This window comes from Giraffa tippelskirchi, chromosome 13 (genome assembly GCF_054371585.1).
Source record: "Giraffa tippelskirchi isolate mGirTip1 chromosome 13, T2T-mGirTip1v1.2.pri, whole genome shotgun sequence".
NCBI lineage: Eukaryota > Metazoa > Chordata > Mammalia > Artiodactyla > Giraffidae > Giraffa > Giraffa tippelskirchi.
The window spans coordinates 10,298,407-10,323,331 of NC_137287.1; the positions used below are offsets into that span (position 1 = coordinate 10,298,407).

General features: G+C 44.4%; 2 long non-coding RNA genes across 2 annotated transcripts in view; one reads left to right on the forward strand and one right to left on the reverse strand.

Moving 5' to 3' along the window:
* Nucleotides 1–1,083: 1,083 nt before the first annotated feature.
* On the reverse strand, nucleotides 1,084–24,148 carry LOC145532613 (uncharacterized). Its single transcript, XR_014073431.1, has 3 exons — nucleotides 23,524–24,148; nucleotides 23,223–23,378; nucleotides 1,084–2,544 (listed from the first exon to the last, which is right to left on the reverse strand). It is a non-coding gene; the product is annotated as an uncharacterized LOC145532613 (long non-coding RNA).
* Nucleotides 8,472–24,925, forward strand: part of LOC145532594 (uncharacterized) — a 49,169-nt gene continuing 32,715 nt past the window's right edge. The window contains exon 1 of the long non-coding RNA XR_014073412.1: nucleotides 8,472–8,849. This is a non-coding gene — a long non-coding RNA (uncharacterized LOC145532594). The remainder of the gene's footprint in view (nucleotides 8,850–24,925) is intronic.

Below are 24,925 nucleotides of genomic sequence, written 5' to 3' on the forward strand. Positions count from 1 at the left end.
TTTGACAAATACAGATGGCTGGGAGAGATGAAACACAGTGTTCATAGAAACGTAGGTTGAGCTAAGATTCTAGACCAAGTCTGTCTGATTCTAAAATCCAAGCTATCTCCTAACTCATTATGGACTGTGAATTCAACTGAAGGGCCTGGAAACCTTATTCTAGGGTCAAAGGAAGACCTGGTGTGAGCCTCATATCTTTGACAGCGCTGTTGGAAAGGGGAGAGGGTATCCTCAGGTGCACGCTTAGTCGCTCAGTCATGTCCAACTCTTTGTGATCCCATGGACTGTAACCCTGCCAGGCTCCTCTGCCCATGGGATTTCCCAGTCCAGACTACTGGAGTGGGTTGCCATTCCCTTCTCAGGTGCTCATCCGGTTTCCACCACAATGCTCCTGCATTTGTGAGCATACTAGTTTTTGTCTGTCCTCAAAGTTCTGCCTCACATCGAGCTGAAACTCCCCTCCCATTGCCCGCAAAGAAAAACTAGTGTCTGGACCAACGATTTCAGGTCCCTGTTCTATGGGACCCACTGGAAAAGCTGGAAAGAGAGAGGAGACTGGGAGCCATTTTACCCTTGAGTCTTCATGTGCTCTGGAAAAATGCAACTAAAAGTCCTTGTCCTGCCCATCTCATTACAGGGTTCTCAGAATCAAGAGATAAAGCAAATGGACTGTGACACCCTTGCAAGTGAGACGAGAAAGTAAAGAAAATATATTCAGCTTTTAACTTTTCAAGTTTACACTGTTATGTATTATTATATATCCTGTAATATATTGGCATATATTTACATATGTTTGTGTTGAATTTTAATGTACTAAATTTTCAATACAATTGACAATGTTAGTTTTGAAGCAACACTTATTCCATTAAAAAGACTGCCTTTCCTGCTGAAACTAAACCTCTTTTACGGTATCTTTAAAAAACATTATTTATTAAATGAAAGAACACAACCAATAGTTGTGTGTGTGTGTATGCGTCTGCGTGCATGGTTTTACTGTAGCTTGTTTTTTATAACTCCTTTGACTGGGACAAAATTTAAAATTTGGCAAGTCTTTGTCAGTATTATGGACATTTGCACATGTGGTTTTTTTTTTTTGTGTGTGTGTGCGTGTGTATGGTTTACATTTACGGGTCCATGGTCCCAATATAAAAAGATGCCTTACCCATAAGGAAATAACATTCAATGAGGGCCAGTTCTGTCGTTTAACACTCAGGATAACATTGCAAGACACATACCTCTAATTCAAGAAAATGCCATTTCTCAGAGAATTTGTATCTCTTGTCCAATCTTTCACAGGTAGCTAAAGGTTCAAACCTAAGTCCCTCTGATGCCAAAATACCAAGACTTTTTGTTCGTTCTGATGTTTGTTTCTCACTTTACCAGGTTATTTAATAGCTTCTTTTCACCCCTATAGTTCTATCGGGGTATACCCAGAGGAAACTTGCTGTCTTCAAATATAACTGGTAAATTTCATCCATTCTTTCCCTTGGTGCCCACAGTGTCAAATACCGATGTCTACAGAAAACAGAAATCTATAACTCAGTGTAACCAAAAGAACCATTGGAAAATTAAAACCACATTCCATTTGCTTCTTGGTTTCAGGGATCAGTGATTCTTAGGAGTTCTTAGGTCCACTGGAAATTAAATTCCATAAAGGCACAGCATTCTGTCCTGTTTTATTCACTGCTGAACTTTCTACAATCTAGGCCATAATAAACACTCAAAAAGTGTTTTTCACACCATATACAAAAATAAACTCAAAATGGCTTAAAGACTTAAGTACAAGACATGATGTCATAAAACTCCTAGAGAAGAACATAGGCAAAACATTCTCTGACATAAATTGTACCAATGTTTTCTTACATCAGTCTCATAAGCGAATAGAAATAAGAGCAAAAATAAACAAATGGGATCTAATCAAACTTACAAGCTCTTACACAGCAAAAGAAACCATAACCAAAGTGAATAGACAACCTAAGGAATGGGAGAAAATACTTGCAAAGGATGTAACAGACAAGGCTTAATTTCCAAAATTAAGCCCATACAAACAGCTCATACAACTCAATAATGAGAAAAGCAAACCACCCAATCGAAAACTGGACAGAAGACCTAAGTAGATATTTCTCCAAAGAAGACACACAGATGACCAACAGGCCCATGAAAAGATGCTCAACATCACTAATTATTAGAGAAATGCAAATCAAAAACTACAATGAGGTACCACTTTGCACTGATTGGAATGGCCAGCACTGAAAATTCTGGATCTGTCTTCCCAGAAAAATGGACAGAGCCTCATGGACAATACTGCACATGGCATTTTCAGGTTCAGTGACCCCCAGAACCTTATCTGTGATGCACAAAAGCAGAGTCTATTTTCTCTGAAGAAACAGCACTTGACACTTACCGTGATGGGAAGAGCAAGGCTCTTTGGCTCTGGACTTTTTCTTCTATGTGGGTGGGCACCTGGGTGGTGTAAGGTTATCAACAGCTCAGATCATCCATTGTTTCAGCTATTTGATCTGAAGGGCTGGAGTCTTTCTGGATCTGAGAGGTAAAAAGAAGAATAACATCTATCACTCAATGAGATTATGCAGTCTGCCAGGCACTATGTCACACATTTTATGTATAATTGATCTAATCCTTATGTCAACCTTACCAGATAAGTGTTGTTATGCCTAGTTTTCATTTTTTTAATTGAGGTTTAATTCACATATAAGATTATTTTAGTTTCAGGTGTACAACATAATGATTCTATATTTACATATTTTGAGAAAGGATCACCATAGTAAGTCTAATTAACCTCTGTCACCATATATAGTTACAAGTTTGTTTCCTTTTTTTCCTTGCAATGAGAACTTTTAAGATCTAATTCCTTAGCAACTTTTAAATATATACCACAGTATTATTCACTGTAGTTGCCATGCTATATGTTACATCCTTGTGATTTATTTTTTGTGATTGCAAGTTTGTAGTTTTTGACCCCCTTAACCCATATAACCCACCTAACCACCAATTATCAGTTTAATAGTCAGACTTTGAAAATCCAGAGCCAGTTGTTTCCATGGTTTGACAAAATCAGTTCAGTTCAGTTCAGTCGCTCAGTGGTGTTCCACTCTTTGCAACCCCATGAACCACAGCACACCACGCCTCCCTGTCCATCACCAACTCCCAGAGTCTACCCAAATCCATGTGCATCGAGTCGGTGATGCCATCCAGCCATCTCATCCTCTGTCATCCCCTTCTCCTCCTGCCCCCAATCCTTCCCAACATTCGGGTCTTTTCCAATGAGTCAACTCTTCGAATGAGGTGGCCAAAGTATTGGAGTTTCAGCTTCAACATCAGACCTTCCAATGAACACCCAGGATTGATCTCCTTTAGGATGGACTGGTTGGATCTCCTTGCATTCCAAGGGACTCTCAAGAGTCTTCTCCAACACCACAGTTCAAAAGCATCAATTCTTCGGTGCTCAGCTTTCTTCACCGTCCAACTCTCACATCCATACATGACTACTGGAAAAACCATAGCCTTGACTACATGGACCTTTGTTGGCAAAGTAATGTCTCTGCTTTTAAATATGCTATCTAGGTTGGTCATAACCTTCCTCCCAAGGAGTAAGCGTCTTTTAATTTCATGGCTGCAATCACCATCTGCAGTGATTTTGGAGCCCCAAAATATAAAGTCGGCCACTGTTTCCCCATCTATTTCCCATGAAGTGACGGGACCAGATGCCATGATCTTAGTTTTCTGAATGTTGAGCTTTAAGCCAACTTTTTCACTCTCCTCTTTCACTTTCATCAAGAAGCTCTTTAGTTCTTCTTCGCTTTCTGCCATAAGGGTGGTGTCATTTGCACATCTGAGGTTATTGATATTTCTCCCGGCAATCTTGATTCCAGCCTGTGTTTCTTCCAGACCAGCGTTTCTCGTGATGTACTCTGCATAGAAGTTAAATAAGCAGGGTGACAATATACAGCCTTGACGTACTCCTTTTCCTATTTGGAACCAGTCTGTTGTTCCATGTCCAGTTCTAACTGTTGCTTCCTGACCTGAATACAGGTTTCTCAAGAGATAGGTCAGATGGTCTAGTATTGTCATCTCTTTCAGAATTTTCCACAGTTTATTGTGATCCACACAGTCAAAGGCTTTGGCATAGTCAATAAAGCAGAAATAGATGTTTTTCTGGAACTGTCTGGCTTTTTCAATGATCCATCGGATGTTGGCAATTTGATCTCTGGTTCCTCTGCCTTTTCCAAAACCAGCTTGAACATCTGGAAGTTCACAGTTCATGTATTGATGACAAAATAGCGAAAGCATAAGAACACCAGAATCCAACATGGTTTGTGAAGTGAGGTTTCCTGACTGCCGTTCTTTTATATATACACAAAGGAAGTATCCAAATCTGAATTGATATGACTTGCGGACTTAAATTTTTTTCATTTTTTATTATGAAAAATTTCAAACACACACAAAAGTAGAGAAAATAGTATGATGAAGCACAATGTTGCCTCAGCAACCATCAGTTCCTGCCAATCTTATTTTATCTACCCAGATGTATTTTCATTGCAATTTTTAGCCCATCTTTTCCTTGATGCCCTCAAAATGCATCCCAATAAAGACATCCCAATAGAGACAATCTGACTCATGGTTAAGGTAGCCATCACTTTCTATATATATATATACTTTAAAGAGCAAGGAACCTGTGGACAACACAATCTGCTCATTCAATCTAAAGAGACTGCAATTTTAAGTGATGCGCATGAAATGAGAGAAGACCCACCAGCAGCACAAGTAGACTGAGACAGTCTTTCTTTCAGCCTGGCTCAGTATAGGTTCCCTGGGATCTGTTGAGTCAAGCTGTATTCCCCGAAGTAGTTGGGTCTCTTGTATTAGTTTCACTAGGGTAGTTCTGGTTCTTTAGTCGTAACAGAGCTTGGTAATGAGAGGCCACCTGAGAAGCAATTAAACTAAACCAGAAAATCTTTCCTGTTCATTTCGTCTTGTCCTTAAATAGTTTACACATCAATTGAACTGGGAAGAGCTCATGGTGGTTTATGATGATTGCTCCAGTAGGGGTCAGCGCCTAATGAGTTGGGTACTTATCTGTGACCCCGACAAGATGACTGTAAATGAACAGATAAGAGGACCGATGGGACTAGTTCTCAAGGCTGCCCACAGAATCAAGACAACAGAAGCCAGTGGAGTTGGTTTCTCAGTTTTCTACTGCAAAGGAGAAGCTGATGGAGTCAGGTACATCAAAACATCTAGGATTTTTTAGTTAGAAAAAATGAGGTGCTTATCTTAGCTCTCGACAAACTGCAAGATGCCTATTCAACCCACTCTTTTCGGAGGACACCAGGCTTTCTCTTGGGCTTCCCAGGTGGCACTAGTGGTAAAGAATCTGCCTGCCAGTACAGGAGACGTAGGTTCCATCCCTGGGTAGGGAAGATCCCCTGGAGTAGGAAATGGCACCCTAGTCCAGTATTCTTTCCTGGAAAAATTCATGGGCAGAGGAGCCTGGCAGGCTACAGTCCATGGGGCTTGAAAGAGTCAGATACAACTGATCAAATGGCTTCCTCTTATTTTTTCACGATATCTGGTAATTTATGGTCACCATCAAATGATTCTATTGAGGCGGGTAGCTTTACCTATTACAGATGTGCCAATGTCAGTCCAGACATACTAATATGGAAAAAGAAAAAAATCTTAGTAAAAGTGCATTTTCAGAGTAAACAGGTAAACATCATAGTGGTATATTATGGCATAATAGAAATTCTCGATAATTGACAAACTAGAACAAGACTCTCCCTTTTCTCCCATTTCATAGCTCTATTAGCTAGTTTTTCCCTTTTTTAATGCTGCATAACAAACAACCAAATCTCAGTGACTTGCAGCAACAAGTATTTGTTGTAAGCTTGTGGCTTGACGTTTGGCTGTGGTTTGGCTGATCTTAGGTGGACTACAGTCCACGGGGTCACAATGAGTCAGACAGGACTGAGAATTCACGAATCATCACTTCACCGGAGAGAAGATACGAGAAAGGTGGACCTCAGGGATGAGCTGGAGTGATGTTTTGCATGCTCTGCCACTCACCCTGGGTGATTAGCATCACCTAAGACAAGGCTCATGAATGCACATGGCTTTAGCTGCTAGATCTATAGCAGGAATAAGTGGCACTGACTGGGACTCAGGAAACATTTGCATAAGCTTGAGGGTTGGTGGCAACTGACACTCAGCCTTAGTGTCAAAGAGATGACAGAGGATGATGATGACTGAGATCATGTCTCATCTAGAAGAGGGACTTTTCATTAATTAGCTCTAGCTAACTGCCAAGCACAAATGTGGGGCTTACGTTGTCAGACACAATTTTTTCGGAGAAACCAGAAATCTCAACAACATCTCCTAATCTCTTAATGGTGACAAGGATAATAAATTCTACTACAAGAAAGAAAGAGAGGGAGGGAGCGTGGGAGGAAGGATACCATGCGTAGGTCCAACACTGTGAGTCGAACAAAAGCCATTCACAAGCCAAGGACCACCGGGATGGCCAGTGTGGCCCCCATGCATGTGATGGCTCCTTGACCCCATGGCAGGGCTGGACACAGCAGGACACTGAGCATGGAAATGTACGGTTATTCCCAGCTTCTCCTGAGTCAGACCATCACACAACATCCTCATTATTTTGGGAGAAGTGACATGAATCCCATACGTAGCTAACCCATATTCAAACATAAATACCTAAATGCATTATTGAAGCAAAGCATACATGATTGAGGAATGATTTGCTCCTTTGAATCACCCATGCTATTACTCCGAGGAGTATGGATAACAGAATTTAACATCAATATTTAATTTCAAATCCATGAGCTCAATAGAAAAAGGAGCATGTGTTTATGGAATGTCTGTTAAGAGGTCAGCCTTCTGCGGGGCACTGCATAAACCATGGGAGGGCAGGTCCTTAATAAGCCGGCACTTCAGTGGGGTCAGTGGTAGAAAGACTGGTCACTCTGGGGATGGCCAGCTGCCTGGCCCCAGGCCTGTTCTCCCCTCCCAGGCTGTGTGCCTTAAGCAATCAACTTAATCTTCTAAGCCTCCATGGAAAGCTGAGTACTTCTCAGATTTGCTGAATGAATTTGTGATCATATATTTAAAGTCTCAAATTCAATACCTGGTGCTTATTATTAATAGATATTGGGAAAACTTTATAACATTTCTGTTCCTCCGTTTGCTCATACACATAAAAGGAAATAATAAGAGTTCTTGGCTCAGAACATTGATATAAGTAGTAAATGAGATAATGTATATACAACACTTAAAATAAAGCTGGACACTCAGTACTTTATAAATATAAATATATATATATACACACACATACACACACACACACACACACATATATATATAGTGTTCTGGAGAAGACTGTTGAGAGTCCCTTGGACAGCAAGGAGATCAAACCAGTCAATCCTAAAGGAAATCAACCCTGAATATTCACTGGAACGACTGATACTGAAGCTGATGTTCCAATACTTTGGCCACCTGATTCGAAGAGCCAGTTCACTGGGGAAGACTCTGATGCTGGGAAAGACTGAACCAGAAGGAGAAGGGGAATGAAGGGGATGAGATGGTTGGATGGCATCACTGACTCAATGGACATGAGTATGAGCAAACTCCAGGAGATGGTGAAAGACAGGGAAGCCTGACATGCTGCAGTCTATGGGGTCACAAAGAGTCAGACACGACTTAGCGACTCGACCTCAACAACTATATATATATAGTTGTTATATATATGTGTGTGTGTCTGTGTGTATATTCAATACTTATTACTGTTATTATTATGTAGACTTCATTATGAGGAATAAAAAAAAATCTATCAGCATCATAATGGGTCATCCATGCCCCAAATATTGTCTTCTACCATATCTACAGGCTCAGATCCTTGGAAGATGATCACATAAACATGCCCACATACATAAGAAGAATGAATTAAGCTAAGGGAAGAGAAAGCTCCAGGGAGAGAGGTATCCTGGCCGCCGCATATTCTAATGACCTTTCTGGCCCCCGAGCACAGCTTTCCAACCAGAACTGCATTAGCGCAGGACCCTCACAAGCTGGAGGGCGTGCAGACACATGGGAAGGGGCTGAAGGGCTGTGGAGGTAAGGAGGGAGGTCAAGGAAAGAGACCTTCTTGAATGCAGAAAACAAGCTGCATAATTTTGCATTAGCCTCACTTCTCAGGTTGTGAATTACATTCTTTCGGGAGGATTGAAAATGAGAAAAATAGGTGGGCTGGATTCCTTTGGGTCATCAGCCATGTGTCTCCGAGGAAGGAGCTTAATTTCTTTAGTCCTCAGTTTCCCCATTTACAACAATAACATTTAATTGTCTGAAAGGTATTCGGAGACTCCTGGAAGAGAAGTACACCCTAAGACCAAACGATTCCCATGATCCTTTGGGGTCTCCGCGGCTGGTACTCAGGCGGCTCCTGCTGCGCATGTCAGAGAAAGGATGCGCTCCAGAGGGCAGTTAAGCAGAAGGATGAGGATTTAGGGCTGCTGGAGAGCAGAGAGAGCGCAGAATGGCGATGTTCGGGGGTTGCTTAGTGGCTAGCTCCTCCTCAGAAGGAAAATCTGGCAGAAAGCTTTGTTTCCTACGAATAGAATCCCCAGAACAAGAAAAGGAGGTGAGAAGCTGGCTTAAGTGGGGTTTCTCATGGAGGGAAGCTTCAGCTGAGAAGCGGAGGTTGCCATCTGCCGCCTCCCTGCTGTTTCCTGGCTGACAATGAGCTCCCCACAGCGCGGCCTGTTCTGGAACTTGAATCATGAGAAGCAGCTGGGCTACACCTCTTTCGGCATCAGGTAAGTACTTTCTCTAGGCCGTCAGGACTTGTGTGAGCTGCCTTGCATAGCGATGGCGTGGAGGTGGGGGCGGGGCGGGGTGGAGTGGAGTCGGCTGAGTGGCTAATGGCTTGGAAAAGTCACCTTCCAAAAAGTATCTGGCTGTCATAGAGAGTGAAGTTAAGTCAAAATGAGAAAAACAAGGATTGTATAATATTGCTTATGTGTGGAGTATAGAAAGATGGTTCAGATGAACCTATATGCAAAGCAAAAATGGAGACACAGACACTAGAGAACAAACTATTGGACCCCACGGGGGTAAAAGGGAGCAGGATGAAATGGGAGATTGGGGTTGGCATATACACACTGCTTGGAGAAGGGCATGGCAGCCCACTCCAGTATTCTTGCCTGGAGAATCCCATGGACAGAGGAGCCTGGTTGGCTACAGTCCATAGAGTCGGACATGACTGAGTGTGACTGACACACACAAGCGTACACACTGGGTGCGTGTGTGCTGTTGCTTCAGGCATGTCCGACTCTTTGTGACCCCCTGGACTGTAGCCAACCAGGCTCCTCTGTCCATGGGATTCTCCAGGCAAGAATACTGGAGGGGGCTGCCATGCTTCCCTCCACGTACACACTACTATGTATAAAATAAATAAGTCATGAGACTATTGTGTGTCGCATAGGGAACTCTACTCCATGCTCTGCGGTGGCCTAAATGGGAAAGAAATCCAAAAAGAGGGAATATACATATATGTGGGGGCTTCCCAGGTGGTGCTAGTGGTAAAGAACCCGCCTGCCAATGCAAGAGATTTAAGAAACATGGGTTAATTCCTGGGGTGGGGAAGATTCCCTAGAGGAGGGCATGGCAGCCCATTCCAATATTTTTGCCTGGAGAATCCCATGGATAGAAGAGACTGCTGGGCTACAATCTACATGGTTTCAAAGAGTTGAACACAACTGAAGAGATGTAGCATGCATGTGTATACGCATGATGCACTTTGCTGTACAGCAGAAACTAATGCAACATTGTAAAGCAACTATACTCTCATAAAAATTAATTTTAACAAAAGTACCTCTGGGTTCATGGGCATAAAAGCAACATGAGGGAAGAGTCAGATTCCAATGACAGGAGCACACACGCACCCACATTCTGTTACATGTGTCTGACCAAACCCACACGTATATACACGGACCTAGAAACTGGGAACACATACATGTAGGGAGTTGCTGGAGCTCCTGTGTTCAAGAAAAGAAGAGTGAAATTATAGAGCGGTTTCCTTATCGGCAAGGTACAGTGTTATTCTGCCTAAGAATTTTAGAAATGAAAAATGTATTTAAAACAGACATTTTTAAATCAATGCCCCATACAGTACACCTTGCACATAGCTGAAACTTGGTATTTATTGTATGCGGTAAATGAGAGCAAGGAAGAAAGAAAAGGAGAGAGAAGAGAGATAGAGATGAAGGAAGTCTGGCTAGTTTCAACGCAGAAAAGTTTCAAGATGAGATGAGAATGATCTTCAAGTCAAATTCCTCTTCTTTTATCTTGACTAACCACAAAGAATTAAGTCCGCTTTTAAGGACATAATGAAGAGGGAGAAGGCTGATTCAGGGTCCAGGAGAGCTTAAATCCAACATTTTCTTCATGTCTTGTTCTATTCTAGAATGTTTTCTTTCTTTTGGGGAAGGGAGGGGAAGATGGCAGAGCTCAAACCTTTCTATTAGGCCTTTGCTTCAAGAGGTGGCCAGGGGGCTTCCCTGGTGGCTCAGTGGTAAAGAATCTGCTTGCCAATGGAAGAGACAGGGGTTTGATCCCTGGTCTGGGAAGATCCCACAGGTCGCAGAGCAGCTAAGCTCCCGTGGCCCACAACTATTGAGCCTGTGCTCTAGAATCCAGGAACCACAACTGCTGAAGCCCGTGTGTTCTAGAGCCCGTGTTCTGCAACAAGAGAAGCCTCCACAGTGAGAAGCTTGCTCACTGCAACTAGAGAAAGCCCACGCCGCAACGAAGACCCAGCGCAGCCAAAAACAGATAACTAAATACCATGATTTTTCAAAATTCTTTTAAAAAAAGAATACATATGATGGTCATAGTAGAAATTAATCCCTTAAAAAAAAAAGTAACCAGGTAACCAGCTCCCCTGTGATGGAATCGGGGTGCGTTCAGAGATGGAGGAAGCCTGGACCTGGGAGGTAAACAGAGCCCAGAGTAGGGTAGGAGCCGGAACAGCAGGACCAGGACTCTGGTTCTGAGGTAGCCCTCTGTCCTGGAGCTCTGGACTGTTCTTATACCTCTATTTTTTGCTGTTTTTTATTTTTGCTTTTCCTTTCTATTTAGTTAGGTTCTCTATTTTTAACATTTCAGCATCTCTCAGCTGTGCTAAGGAAAACAAGAGAAAGTTATTTATGTCCACAAGAACACACACACATGCACACACACAATGGATTAAAGGGGATGCAACTCCCTTATGGGAGAAGCATGCTGACAGCCATGGGAATCCAGTTAGAACCCTTGACCTGAAAGGAAGACAAACCTCCGGGGCACAGAGCTATTTGGTGAGCTATTGTTCCCTTCCTTGAGTGCTAAAACCTTGATGATTGTGGCTTTCTTTCAAATAAGGGAGGAAGTGCTTGTATGAGTGGGGGCTTCCTAGTGGTAAAGAACCCACCTGCCAGGCAGGAGACATAAGAGACATGGGTTCAATCCCTGATTCAGGAAGATCCCCTGGAGGAGGGCATGGCAACCCACTCCAGTATTCTTGCCTGGAGAATCCCCATGGACAGAGGAGCCTGCCGGGCTACCATCCACAGGGTCGCAAAGAGTCAGAAGCGATGTAGCGTGCGCGCACACTTGTATGAAGAAACGCAGAAAATAAGAGGATGTTTTCAAGGAACAGCAAGAAGACACAAGGCTAGATAAAGAAAATCAGTCTTGAGGGGTCAACACCAGTTCTAACCCAGCCTACCAGCAACAAGTGCAAAGACACAGATAGAAGCCAGAAGGCACACTCCTTCCAACAGACACCAAGCAGAGACGAGAGTCAGGGAGGGGGCCACACAGCGCGCGCTCTTTTGATAAACGCTACTCGGGAATGACAAGCACGGGGGAAAGGGAACAATTATTTTCCAGGAGCCGAGAAGTCAAGTCTCTGCCAGCCCTTTTCTGGTCCTGAGGGACACCTGTTTCCACAGCAACCACGACGTGGGGAGAAGGCTGCCTTCAAGTCATCTATCCCAGGAAGATATTTTGTAAGGGCTATCAATTCTGGATGGGCAGAAAGAACACAGACTGTGAGTCACAAACCTCAGTGGGGCTTTAGGAGCTGGAAGACATTGGTTCTGTGGTCAAGTCCACAGAGGCAGCTGCCAGAGGCAATGCTGAACTTCACCCTCGTGACTTTCTGCAGCTCCTGCTGTGCCCCCCCCCACCCAGAACCTGCCAGCCTCCACCTGACGGTGTAGATGATGGTGGTGACAATAAGGAGGATGGCAAATGATGATGGTGATGATGAGAATGAGAATGACAATGATGATGATGAAAATGATGATGATAACGATGCTGATGATGACAATGATGAAAATAACAGTGATCGTAACAGAAACGAACGCTGATTGCTAAATGCTTCACACGCATTTTCTTGGTTTGCCTCATACAAGCCCTGTGACGCAAATGCTAATCTTGACCTACTTCACTGATGAGAAAACAGCAGCTCAGAGAGGTTAAACAACCTGTCCAGAGGCACACAACCAGCAAGAAGGATATGATGTATGAACCCAGATCAGTTAATACCAAAGTCACTCCTTTCAGGAGCAGGAGAGCCTAAGAGCTCAGACTGTGCCACAGACTGATGAGTGGTTAGATGCTTATCAACTGTGGGATTTATCATTTCATCCCTCTGCCTGAATGCTGTCATCTATAAAATAGAAACAATGATAGTAGCTCCTCCTTGTTTTTGTTTTGTTTCGGTTTTTTGAGAATTAAGAGTTCACACGTAAAAAGCACTACTTTTCAAACTTGAACCTGCATATAAATGACTTGAATGTCCTATTAAACTGAAGCTTCCATGTGGTAGGTTTGAGATAAGATCTGTGGGTGCATGAGTGCTCAGTTACTCAGATGTGTATCTTTGTGACCCCGTGGACATAGCCCACCAGGCTTCTCTGTCCATGGGATTCTCCAGGCAAGAATCCTCCAGGGGATCTTCCTGACCCAGCGATCGAACCTGTGTCTCCTGCAGTCTCCAGGTGATTATTTACATTGGGCCACCTGGGAAGCCTTAGGATAAGACCTAAGAGTCTGCATTTCTGATGAGCTTCTAGGCACTGTAGGTCTACAGACCACACTCTTTAAGTCAACAAAGCGGTAAAGCACTTGGTAATATACATGATGAACAATAAAGAAGTGTTGGCTGTTGTTATTAGTATTATTGTTTAACCCTTCTCTAGCCACAGTCCTCTGTCAGGTTTCATGACTTTTTTTGAGGTTTGTATTCTGGCAGCTTGGGGGCTTCCCTGGTGGCTCAGCAGTTAAAGAATCCACCTGCAATGCAGGAGACATAGGAGATGTGGGTTCAATCCTTGGGTCAGGAAGATCCCCTCGAGGAGGGCAAGGCAACCCACTCCAGTATTCTTGCCTGGAGAATCCCATGGACAGAGGAGCCTGGTGGGCTATAGTCCATGGGATCACAGAGAGTCAGACACGAGTGCTGACTTGAGCGCACACACACATCCTGGCAGCCACCTCACCCTCTGAGAACTGTTAGCTTATTTTTAGGATGCAAACATGCAATTTAGAGTAAGCATGAGCAGGCTACTTATGTAAAAGGCCGTTTTCCTCTGTTGTCTGTATGGATTAATTAACTGAACCCATGGAGGGCTTCCCTGGTGGCTCAGATGGTTAATAATCTGCCTATAATGCAGGAGACTTGGGTTTGATCCCTGGGTTGGGAAGATCCCCTGGAGAAGGAAATAGCTACCCACTCCAGTATTCTTGCCTGGAAAATCCCATGGACAAAGGAGCCTGGTGGGCTATAGCCCATGGGGTTGCAAAGAGCTGGACATGACTGAGCGACTAGCACATGGAGGATTAACCTCTGTTGGAACCGTCCCAAAATGTCTTCACCCCCAAGAACAAAGCAAGGGGACTTACCTGTTTTCTCTGGCCTCTGATACAAGCAAGAAGTCAAGGGGGAAAAGAGTGATTGTGTCCACAGGCAAACTTGGGGGGGGGGCAATAGGATACAAGGCCCAGATCCCCTACTGGGAAGGATGTGTTGCCCCAGAAGCTGGGGCTGGGTTCGCAGGTAGCCCTCAGCATCAGCTGTCCTTCAGCAAGGATGGGTAGATGCAGTGAAACCGAGCAGGACCCCCTGGAGGCCCTCCTGGGAACAAAAGCCTTTCCATGTCCCCCATTTCTTGTTCATAGAAGAAGAGTTTCTGCCTCCTAGACCTTCCCTGAGTTCCAAAGGGCAGATTCAAACAGTTCCTCATTAGGGGAGTGAGGGAATACAGAAAGAAACATCTGTGAAGCTTAGGGCCTGGCCTGGCTCCTCCTGGGACTGAGGGGGATATGTGTGTAATATGCAAAACCATGTATACAGACCCCTGAGTTCTTCTACAGGAACTAAGGCCCCACCCGGGTGGAAGGTGGAGACTCCAGGCTGAGAGCTAGCTCATGGACCCCAGACTGGTTGAAAACAGAAGGCTGATGAATGAGACCATTCATTCATTCATAATTCCTGGAACTCCACCCTCTTACCTCCCTACCAACCAATCAGAGGAGGGTTACACCTCCTGCAGTCCTCCCCCTCAAATGTTGCCTATAAAAACTTCTTCTCTATTTCCCTGGGTTAAGAATCCGCCTGCCAAATGCAAGGGGCATGGGTTTGATCCCCGGTCCAGGATGAGCCCACGTGCTGTGGAGCAACTGAGCCCATACACTATAACCCCTGAGCCCACGTGCTAGAGCCTGTGCCCTGCAACAGGAGAAGCCACGGCAGTGGGAAGCCTGAACCAGCAACTGCGGAGTAGCCCCTGCTCACCACAACTAGAGAAAGCCCATGTGTACAACCAAGACCCAGCACAGCCAAAAATGAAAATAAATACATAAATTAATTAATTAACAAAAACTTCTTCTCTGAAACTCATTTTTTGGGTGTGAGTCACCCCGTTCTCTTAGCATGAAAGTGTTAATTGTTCAGCGATGTCGGACTCTTTGTAATCCCATGGACTGTAACCCACCAGGCTCCTCTGTCCATGGAATTCTTCAGGCAGTTCAGGCAGTTCTTCACTCCCCATTGGAGTGGGGTGCCATTCCCTTCTCCTTGCTTGACCCTGCAATAAATAAACCTTCCTCTGCTCCAAAGATGATGCACAGTTTGTCTGGCCTTTGTGCAAAGGGCCCAGGAACTTGGGTTTGACAACAGCAGGGGCATAAAGGCCTGGCCATCTCAGCCCAGTCACAGGCAACTCTCTCTAGAGCTCCCCAGGCCATTGGTCAAGGCTGACCTTGAGCCTGAGCATCACTAGATGTCTCTCTCCTCACCCCTGTTCCCTCTCACTCCCAGAGGCCCTATATTAGTTTCCTGTGACTGCTGTGGCCAATAACCAAAGACTCGGGTGGCTTCAGACAACACAAATGTATTCCCCTGTAGTTCTGGAGGTCATACATTTCACTGGGCTGACTTAAGATGTTGGCGGCGCTGTGTTCCTTCCGAAGGCTCTTCTTTCTTTGCTATTTTCAGCTTCTTGAGAATGGCTTCTTCTGTGACTCGTGGCCCATTCCTCCATCTTCAAAGCCAGCAGGGCAGGCTTCTTCAAATCTCCCTGTAAGCCCTCTGCTTTTGTTGTCACATCTTCTTTTACTCTGACTTTCTTGACTTCCAATCCTCCCTACTGTAAAAATTCTTAAGATTATACTGGACTTGTCCAGATAATCCAGGATCATCTCCCCATCTCAAGATCCTTAACTTATTCACATCTGCAAAGACTCTTTACTATGTGAGGTTACATATTCACAGGGCCCAGAGATTAAGAGGTAGGCATTTCAGGGGCTGTTCTTCTGCTTCCCACAGGTATTCCTAAATAAAGTATGGTACACATAAGATTCCATCTCAGAGACTGTTTTCCAGGGAACTCAACCCGCAACACTACTATTTAGAAACACTGCTCCCACAGCCCGTCTTATTTCAGCTCTGGATCGATCTTGGTAACAAGGAGTGAGAAAGAGGAATAACCATGTAGATTACCTGAAGCAGAGGACTTCCCCGATAGCTCCGTTAGTAAAGAATCCACCTGCAATGCAGGAGACCCTGGTTCGATTCCTGAGTTGGGAAGATCTGCTGGAGAAGGGATAGGCTACCCACTTCAGTATTCTTGGGCTTCCCTTGTGGCTCAGCTGGTAAAGAATCTGCCTGCAATGCAAGAGACCTGGATTTGATCCCTGGCTTGGGAAGATTCCCCTGGAGAAAGGAAAGGCTACCCACTCCAGTATTCTGGCCTGGAGAATTCCATGGACTGTATATAGTCCATGGTGTCACAAAGAGCCAGACATGACTGAGCAGTTTTCACTTTAAGTAAGTGCGTGCATGCTCAATCACGTCCAGCTCTCCTCTGTCCATGGGATTTCCCAGGCAAGAATACTGGAGTGGGTTGCTATTTCCTTCTCCAGAGGACCTTCCTGACCCAGGGATTGAACCCGCATCTCCTGCATTGAAGGCAGATACTTTACCCTTGAGCCACCTTTACTCCTTCACCCCTGAGCCACCTGGGAAGCCCATAACTCTGGTGGGACAGGTTGGCAAAAAGTTCTCCATGTGAAACTCAGCTGCCTTCTGCCTCATATGTCTCCCCTTTGCTATTTTTAACCGGTATTATTCTGCCATAATAAACTGTAACATTGACTCCAATGGTTTTCAGAGAGTCTATGAATTCTTCTAGCAAGTGATCAAATCTGAAGGTAGTCTCGGGGAGCCCGAACTTGCAGTTAGTGTCAGAAGTGATGTCTGTCTTGTAGACCCCCAAACTCTGCTCTGTTTAATCCACAGTATTTAGGAAATCCCCACCCCCACCCCCTGCCATTTCCCAGCAGGAACTCTGTGTCTTTATCTTTTCTGTTCTGATTGTCTGATCAGCTCTTCTCTGTACTAACCTTTAGAGACAGGTATTTCCCCCTCTGGCTACTGCCAGGCTCCAACCCTAGGCAATGCTGATTCATTTTGGAATCTTCTTGGAACCTGGGAGGGCAGAGAGATGTCTTGATTCAACAGCTGAGACTCAAAGTACATTAGATATCAGAAACAGCTCAGTTCAACCCTTTTTTTTTTGGTGCCATTCTCATATACTGGAAGTACGAGGATGGAAGGACACCCTCTAAGAGGCAGTGCACGTGGAAGAGACAGACCAAGATTGCAATGCAGCGAATCACACGGCTTCTGGGTGCTGACTACAAACAAAGAGGTGTCAATGGGGGACTTTTTTTGCTCTACCTGCCAGGAAGCTCAAGGAAAAAAGTAATCACATCACCGGTCAACTACGTTTACCTTTGTAGTCAGCAAAGCTTTGTCTTTCCTTTTCTTTTTGGACCTGCATTTCTGTTAATATCTTTACTTTAATATATGTAGTGTGAATTTACGGTTTATTTTTATATTTGCACCTCGTTGTACAGAATTAATCATAATTCTGACTCAACACATCTTGATCATTATTCCCTGCATACTGCTTGTTTATTTGTTTGTTTGCATTTTAATTAATTTATCTTTTAAAATTTAATAAGCAACCATGAACACACTCCCAAAGCAAACCTGGATCCCCAACAGTAACTTACATTGTGCATTTATTCCCTATTTCAAAACATCTAAAAGAATTTGTGCTTTCTTTTTTTTTTTTCAGAGTAAAATTAATAAGCTGTTTTTTAGCAAATTTTCCAAATAAAGGCTTACCTAAAGAGAAAAGTATTACCTGGAATCCATTCCCTCATGCCTACCCACTTCATCAACAGCAGTTAATATTCTCTTCTGGCACATTTACATTTAAATATTTTTCTACAGTTTAAGTCATGGAAAGTTTCACAAAGCACTTTTTTTTTGTTTTTTTTAGCCCCTTGCCATTATGTATTGGGCTTCCCTGGTGGCTCAGTGGTAAATAATCCGCGTGCCAGTGCAGGAGACACAGGAGACACGGTTTCTATCCCTGGGTTGGGAAGATCCCCTGGAGAAGGAAATGGCAACTCACTCCAGTATTCTTGCCTGGGAAATCCCAGGGACAGAGCAACCTGGTGGGATACAGTCCACGGGCTTGCAAAGTGTCAGATGTGACTGAGCACACACGCGTGCATTATGTATTAAATACTTCAGTTAACGTCATATATTACATTATTTATTATTTTGACTCTGAACATTATAAGCCATATTTGGATAGTGCCATAACTACCCACATTTGAGTTGTGCGCCCAGTCATCTTCGACTCTTTGTGACCCCTGGACTGCAGCCTGCCAGGCTTCTCTGGCTATGGAATTCGCCAGGCAAGAATACTGGAGTGGGTAGCCATTCCCTACTCCAGGGGATCTTCCCACCTTTGGGTGTATTTGTCCAGGTAGGAAGACTGAAAATACTTCACAGTTTGTTAACTTTGTTTATAACTTTTAAATCTGTAGACACATGGTATGGGGACCCTAGTCATACCCTTTTCCTGGGTTCTGAGATCCTTGGAGGAGGAACTGATACTATTACTACTCTTACCAGCATTTTAAATTTGCCTGCTCACCAGCGTCATGAATTATGATTTGTTGTTGTTCAGTCGCTAAGTCATGTCCAACTCTTTGCAACCCCATGAACTGTAGCACACCAGGCTCCTCTGTCCTCCCCTATCTCCTGGAGTTTGATCAGATTCATGTCCATTGAGTTGGTAATGCTATCAAACTGACTCAATTACGATCATCCTTTGTTAATTTGGTGAATGAAAAACACTGTCTCATGCTCGTTTTATTTTTTTAAAAGATTTTTTGGATGTTTACCATTTTTAAAGTCTTTATTGAATTTGGTACGATATTGTTTCTGTTTTATGTTTAAGTTTTTTTGGCTGCCAGGCACGTAAGATCTTAGCTTCTTGACCAGGGATTGAACCCCCCACCCCATGCATTGGAAGGTGAAGTCATAACCACTGGATCACCAGGGAAGTCCCTTGTGCTTGTTTTAACATGCATTATATTTGACCATTCATATTTTTATTTTGCTAATGACTTAGGTCTTTGTTTATCTATTGTGGGCTCAGATTTTCTTATAAGTTTGTAAAGACTACCTTCATATTAAGAATAGTAAACTCTGTATGTGTAACAACTAACCTAGAGCTAGACAGGTGATGTCTGTCCAATACTGACCTCCTCCCTCCCCAACACCCCCCACCCCTGACAAAGAAAAACTGTCTGTGATTAGCAAGGTAGAAGGTGGAGCAAGTAGAATCTGAGAGAGTTCTGGGGTCCTATTTGATTACAGTCATTAAGTGGGAGTCAATTAAAATAACCAGCCAGAATCAGGAAGATGAGAGCAAGGAAAAGAAGACCTAAGTAGGGCATTCTGAGGAAGTTCTGAGAGTGTGAACCATCACCTGAGCTTGATTTGCCATTTACCAATTCCTGACTGGTGAGGACCAGATTCAGTTAAAGCGTCTGTCCCTGGGTGGGCACGGGTGTTCAAAATGTGTGTGAAGAACTGAATTCTTGAATTTAGCTGTAATCTAGCTAAGATGAATGTCCAAAAGCAGAGTCAGTGCTTCCCCACAAATGATCTCCAGTCAACACAGAGTTGATCTTGTTAAACCACAAACAACCAAGTCACCCCGAGCCCCAGGGGCCTTCATCCCCTTTTCTTCTACAAACACCCAAGGAGAATCTCTTCTTTTCTTTCAGATAGCTGGCCAGTAAATGTTTTAATTACAAGTTGAAAGCAATAAAATAAAATCATCTGGTGGAGTGGTTTTAATTAGAATTTAGAGAGTCTGGTGAGCAATTAGTGCATCTAAGAATGGAGACTCTATACACATATTTGTCTCTGTTGAGCTTCACTGGTTTAAATGAACATTTGACTCAGCTTCCTCAAGTTAAACAGAGGCCATCATAATGGTAGCACTAATAATAATGTAGCCAGAGCCAACTTGTGTGTGTGTGTGTGTGTGTGTGCATGCTCATGCACACATGCGCTCAGTCACATCCAACTCTTTGTGACCCCATGGACTGTAGTCTGCCAGGCTCCTCTGTCCATGGAATTTTCCAGGCAAGAATACTGGAATGGGTTGCTGTTTCCTTCTCCAGGGGGTCTCCCTGACCCAAGGATCAAACTCATGTCTCTTGCATCCCCTGCATTGGCAGAGGGGTTCTTTACCAGCTGAGCCATCAGAGAAGCCTAGCTGGAACCAACAGAAAATGATGAAAGCCATCACTTACTCCATGTTCTCCCATGGGAGGATGTCAGAGCAACACCGCCAGTCTTAGTATTAGGACAAACCATGAAACTCTTAAGATTCTTAAGATTATAGACTCAGTTCAGTTCAGTTGCTTAGTCGTGTCTCTTTGCAACCCCATGGACTGCAGCATGCCAGGCTTCCCTGTCCATCACTAACTCCCAGAGCTTACTCAAACTCATGTCCCATCAAGTTGATGATGCCATCCAACCATCTCATTCTCTGTCTTTCCCTTCTCCTCCTACCTTCAATTTTTCCCAGCATCAGGGTCTTTTCAAATAGGTCAGTTCTTTGAATCAGGTGGCCAAAGTATTGGAGTTTCAGTATCAGTCCTTCCAATGAATATTCAGGACTGATTTCCTTTAGGATGGACTGGTTGGATCTCCTTGCCAGTCCAAGGGACTCTCAAGAGTCTTCTCCAACACCACAGTTCAAAAGCATCAGTTTTTCGACGCTCAGCTTCTTTATAGTCCATCTCTCACATCCATACATGACTACTGGAAAAACCGTAGCTTTGACTAGATGGACCTTTGTTGGAAAAGTAATGTCTCTGCTTTTTAATATGCTGTCTATGTTGGTCATAGCTTTTACTCCAAGGAGTAAGCGTCTTTTAATTTCATGGCTACAGTCACCATTTGCAGTGATTTTGGAGCCCCCCCAAAATAAAGAAATTCTTAAGGTTATAGACTCAGTTTACATTAAAGTGCAGGGAGAAGAGGGAATAGTGAAGGGAGAGAAAGGGGGCTGTCATGTTTGAACACCTACTGTGTGCCAAGTACTGAACATCACCTCTTCTCCTCCTTGTACCTGTCTGTGCAGAAGGTGTTATTATAGATGCAATTAAAAAAATCTTACTGAGCAAAGTGAATCAGAGACAGAAAGACAAGTGTCACATGATATCACCTATATGTGTAATCTAGAAAAAAGGGTACAGATGAACTTATTTACTTCCCAGGTGGTAAAGAACCTGCCTGCCAGTGCAGGAGCCATAAGAGATGTGGGTTCGATCCTTAGGTAGGGAAGATCCCCTGGAGGAGGGTGTGGCAACCCACTCTAGTATTCTTGCCTGGAGAATCCCATGGACAGAGGAGCCTAGTGGGCTACAGTCCACAGGGTCACAAGGAGTTGGACACGACTGAAGCAACTTAGCACACATGAGCTTATTTACAAAACAGGAGGCAAGTCAGGGATGTAGAAAACAAACTTATGGTTACCATGGGATGGGGGGAGTAAATTGGGAGATTGGGGTTGACACATACACACTATTATATATAAAATCAATAACTAATAAGAACCTGCTGTATGACACAGGGAACTCTACTCAATACTCTGTAATGGCCTATACAGGAAAAGAATCTGGAAAAAAAAGGAGCGGATATATGTATATGGATAACTGATTCACTTTGCTGTACACCTGCAACTAACACAACATTGTAAATTGACTATGCATGCGTGTGTGCTAAGTCACTTCAGTCGTGTCCAACTCTTTGCAACCCCATGGACTGTAGCCCACCAGGCTCCTCTGTCCATGGGATTCTCCAGGCAAGAATACTGGAGTGGGTTGCCATGCCCTCCTCCAGGGAATCTTTCCCACCTAGGGATCGAACCCACGTCTCTTATGTCTCCTGCACTGGCAGGCAAGTTTTTACCACCAGCACCATCTGGGAAGCCCAAATCATTAATACTCCAATAAAAATTAAAAAAAAAAAAGTAAAGTTCCAGTTTGAGACATTTGGAAAAACAGAGACCCAAAGTGATGAAGTCCCTGAAGCCTCCCAATGCTCCCCATCCCCCATAGCCCCACCCCATCCCCCATCCCCCCACCCCATCCTCCATCCCCCCACGCCTGCAAGCATCCTTCTCTTTTCTTCCCTCTGAAATGGTTCTAGATTTAGCACTTTATCCCATTTTACATAATTAGCTGCATTTTTATGTCTGACTTGGGATGACAGCCCAGCTCTTGTTTGCTTAGGCTTATAAACACAAATTGGAAATGGTTCTTATTTGCAGGGCCTGGGAGGCTTGGAGGAAGGCAAGCAGAGGGTGGTCAGCCACACTGGAGGCTCATTTGTGCGTGCCCTTGACCGGCATTCTTCTCCCATCAGGGAGTGAAAGCAAACCTTTGCTGTCTTAACAGAAAGCAAACGCTGCTTCCAGGAGAGCCAGAGGTGCTGGGCCTGCTTCCCTGCCTCCCAGCCTTTCCCTCCCTGCAGCTGGGGCCTTACATGTCCACCTGGTTCACCCTCAGACTCTGCCCGCCTGCAGTTACTCCTCTGCACTGAGGAAGGACAAGGAACAGGGAGACGGTGGGCCCTCTGGCTCCTAAGTAAAGTCCTGCCCTCAAGCCCCGGGCACGTGGGCTTTTATAGGGGTTCATTTTCTGCCTTGGTTTCAGAGCGTACCCTTCATTCGGTGCTACCACACCCCCTACCCCTCCCCGACCTGGTCCCAGCACCCAGTCACTATGCCTGTGCTCTGCTCTGCTCAGCTGTTCCCGGGAAGCAAACCCCACATTCAAGGTCACCACTGAGGGTGTCAACTGATGCAGGTTCCTTCCTTCTCCTTGCACGCTGCCCACAGAATCCCCTTCTATCAAGGTTCTACCCATGTTTTGTTTTCCCTTCAGTGACGTCTGCCACTTCTTGTGTTTCTCATCTTGGATTTTGAGATGCTGAAGACTGCAATGCGGGGTTTTTCCTGATCAACTCTACTTCCTGCCTGGGTCAGCCAGACTCAAGTGGGACAGGACCTGGCTGGGTACCCAGCTCCTCCTAGGCTGCATGCCACCCCTCTGCTGTGTTTAACTAAACAGAGCTGGGGTGAGTGGGCAAATCAATTCAAAAGTGTAGAAGCACATAATGAAAAAGATACACAGTGCGTGGTGGTGGTTTAGTTGCTGAGTTATGTCCAACTCTTGCGACTCCATGACTGTACCTGGCCAGATCCTCTGTCCGTAGGATTTCCCAGGCAAGAATACTGGAATGGGTTGCCATTTCCTTCCCCAGGGGATCTTCTTGATCAGGGATCAAACCAGCATCTCCTGCATTGCAAGTGGATTCTTTATCCCTGAGCCACCAAGGAAGCCTGTGCCTGGATAGAGCAGAAATCATAGAGATGATCCTCCAAGAACCAAATTTTAGGAAACAACATTCAATAGGCTGATGTAATGCAAATTTCTTGTCCACTAAGATAACTTATCTCTCTTCTTCTGTATAATGGGGCTACGATCACCTACCTGGTGAGGTTACTGGAAAGGTCATGAAAAGGTAACTGGAGTGGTAGCTCAGGATCTGGTATACACGTCTCATCTGGCACTGGTGTGTATCTCTCTTTGTGGTTGTGGTTGCCTAGCCCATAATCAGGGCTGCACCTTTGCCTCTGTGTTTCCTGCATGGTCTGGAGTCTTCATGGCTGCATTGCAGGGAACTCAGGAAAGATGTTCTTGACTGGAGTCCCCGCTTAGGCTGTCCTTTGCTTCAGTGATCCCTCAACAGGGCCAGGGGTAGAGCCTGCAGAGGTTCATCTTGGGAGATCACTGTCTCCTCCAGGCTTGACTTGCTACTGCACCTTTTCTGAACACTATTTAGTATGTTAACTACAAACTGGCACCTTGCCATCTACCTCTACAAGGATTAAATAATGGCCTGCTGCGCCTGCTGATTTTCAACACCCCCTGAAAGGAGTCCATGGTGGAGAGCAGAAATAGGGCACTCTGTACTCAGGAAAAAAGCTAGCAGGACAGGTCTTCTGCAGATAGTTTCAGGAGCCGATTCTATAAGTCCGATTCTTGTATCTTCTCATATATAGAAAAACACTAAAATCCTTCATGGTGATGCCTGTTCCTCGTGGCTAGCAGAAACCTGAAAAAAATACATGTTTGATTGCATGTACTCCCCCTTCACCAAAATCACATCTATTCTGACCTTCCCTGCTTCCTCTTTGGAACAGTCTCTCAGAGCTACCTTAGATGCTGTTTCCCTGGCTGCAGTCTTCATTTTGCCCCAAATAAAATTTAACTTGCAAGTATCATGTTGTGCCTTTTTTTTTTTTTTTAAAGTCAGCAAGTGTTTGTGCATTGCAAGGGCTCAGAAGGAAACCATCTCCTGTAGAATAAAGGATTCCCAGGGCAGGTAATTCCCTAGACTTTTCCTGTGAGATCAGCACTCCCAGCAGCCAGGTGTACCCTTTGCCTTCAAGTATGATTGTCTCTGGACTTCACCAGATGAGGGTGCAAAGTGCAGAAACCCATGTGGTACTTGCATCACCTGAGCCGATCCTGCTGCAATCACTGTCTGAGTTAGCTAATGGCAGGGCACGGGGCCCTCCCACTGAGATTCCATTACCTTGTAATTTTCAGCTTATTCACTGTTGCAATAAAGCCCCTCTGTCTTGTAATTCCCTGGCATTCATGTCTCATCTTCTCAAGAACCGTATGTAAGATGCTTTCTGCTGGGGATTCATTGAGATAAGTTATTGAAGTGAAACCGACAGGCAGGCTTCCAGCCCTCGGCTGTTCATCTCAGAATTTATGTTCAGGCTGCCTTTGGAAGGTCTAATGTAATCACAAACAACATGCTTTCCGTATGTTTAAAAATTCATAAAGATAATGGAGGTGGAGGGGCCAGGACCCCTGCACT